Genomic DNA, 2557 nt, shown 5'->3' with positions numbered 1-2557 from the left:
GAGTTGTTAATTCATCGAAAATGTATTAATAAGTCTGTTTTAAAAATTTCACAGTTTGTATCAAGAACCAAGTGACTGCCAAGAGAAAAATTTTCATTCAGTCTTCCATTTTTTCTGTATTACATGCCTAAAAAATCCTGTATAACTCATGCTAATATGCAAGGGAACATTTTGAATAAAAATAGTAATATACAGATTATTTTAAATAACAGAACAGAGGAAGAAAAAACAAATGAATAAAAGAAAATAATCCATACACCAGATTACTGGTGTCCTCTGTTCATAAAATATCTGTAACAGTTAGACTTAAACAGCGATGGGTTGAAGTTTGGAGGGAAACAACTCTGGGGAAGCGAGTTCCAGAGAGATGCAGATCTGGGAATGAAAGAATTCTGATAGGAAGAAGTTCTGCAATATGGCTGAGTGACATTCCAGTCATGAGCGCTGCCAGATGCCCGTGTAGGACGAGGGAAGGCATAGAGAGGAGGCACAATGGATGCAACTTCTTCTGAGCATTTGCCATAAAAATATCTGTAAAATAATGCAAGGGAGGCAACATTCCTTCTTACTTGTAGGGGAGGTAGTTTATTTATAATGGCAGGATTGTTAATAATTCTAACAGCTTTGTTCTGAATTTTGTCAAGTTGTTTTAATGCAACCTCTCCACATCCATTTCACAAGGGTGAGCAATGTTCAAGCTGAGAGTGCACATGACATAAATTATGGCTAACTTCTCGTCACTGAAGAAGTTACGGACTCTGTTCAATAATCCAAGTTTCTTTAAGGCGGTTTTAGCAAGTGATCTAACATGAGAGGTCCAGCTGAGGGCATTGTTAAGTGAGACGCCGAGAATATGAATACTTTTGGAGATGGGAATATTAGTAGCACTGAAAGTAATGTACGAATCTGACAATATCTGTCTGTTAGTAAATTGTACATAATTAGTTTTAGTAGCATTAAATGAGACAAGGTTGTTTTGTCCCCATTCACTGATTGTAGATAGGTCTTGATTTATGGAGATGGCTGTACTAAGTTGAGAGGTAGAGATATTAGACTTTGTAAACGGGTGTCTAAGTGTTAATGAACTATGTAGTGTTGAGTCATCTGCATATGAGTGGATGGGATTGTGGGTGACAAATAAGAGATCATTAATATGAACCAGAAATAGGGTTGGTGCCAGAACTGACCCCTGCGGCACGCCGGCATTAATTGAGTGGAAATTGGAATATACATCATCTACTTTTACTCTTTTTTACAGATGTACAAGAGTAAATTTCGGTTGTACGAATTATTCAACCTGCATATTAAGGGACAGTAATCAGATGTGGCATTAACAAAGATTATAATTAACAGTCATTTCTGGCGTCTATGTTTGCTAGATCCGATGTGGTGCGAGTACATTTCTTTATATACTTATTAACCCTGACGGTTTTTAGTCTTGGAGAGATGATATCTAGTGACGGTGTTATGCACAGTCTCCATCGACCTTTTCACAACCTGATGTCTCTCCGTAAACTAGATAAAATCGTTTGAAGATAGCAAGATAATATACAACATCGGATTGAAAGGAATAATTTTCAGCCCCTCTACCTTTTACCCTGGAAACATAAGTGGTGCAGTAAATATAATTAAAGAATCATTAAGTACCAACGTTAGGAACATTAATGTATATTTCATCAATTTCGCTGCATAATTATCCTTGATCTCAGCAAGACAAGATTAGGATAAGGCATACTTGTATAACCAACTGTGGCCGTAGGCTCTTCCACTTATTGCATGATGGTCAGAAATCTTTCCACGCACCTTTACATGTTACCACTTTGGCTTTAATCCTGAAGTATAATGGGTTGTCTGGAAAAGTAGCCATCTCTCTGTCTCCGTCTGTCTCTCTACGAAATGCCAATCCTTAATCTATTTTTACCAAAGGCAGCAATGAACCAGCGACCTAAAGATCGACTGCTCACTCCTCTACGTGCTTTCCTATCAACGTCCTCAGTAAATCTATGTTGGACGATAATTTTTTTTTTTTTTTGCATGTTTAGTTTACTAGGCAAACTAGTAAAATGAAAGAAAACGGTGATGAAGAAGAACGAAAGTTAGTAAAATGAAATGATATGGAGGCAAGATACTATAATGGAAGGAAATGCTCACAAAAATGGCAGAAAGCGGGCGAAGGAGATGATGTAAATTTTTCTGTAAATCTGTACTACAGTCATTGCTAAATAAGACATGGTGACAGGTAACTAAAAAATGAGGATGAAGTATGTTAACAATTATTTGCAATTAAATTCTGAAATAAAGATATACTGACGTTTTATCCATGAGTGAATTTACGCCATGAATAAAAGGATGTTGCCATTATACTATTTTTACGACTACTACTAGAAGGCTGTTATTCATAGTGTGTAAGAGAAGCAGAAAGTTGATCGTGATCTATATTTGGCCTGGTAAATAAATCTGTATAGCCTGTAGTGCGTCATTATGGCATGGTGCCTGATCGGGAGAAATTTATATGAGAAATTATGTCACATTAAAAAATCTAATCTTTAATTACATA

This window comes from Coenobita brevimanus, chromosome 50 (genome assembly GCF_032717465.1).
Source record: "Coenobita brevimanus isolate Jiangsu-jjx chromosome 50, ASM3271746v2, whole genome shotgun sequence".
Lineage (NCBI taxonomy): Eukaryota > Metazoa > Arthropoda > Malacostraca > Decapoda > Coenobitidae > Coenobita > Coenobita brevimanus.
Note: the sequence above shows the minus strand (reverse complement) of the source record.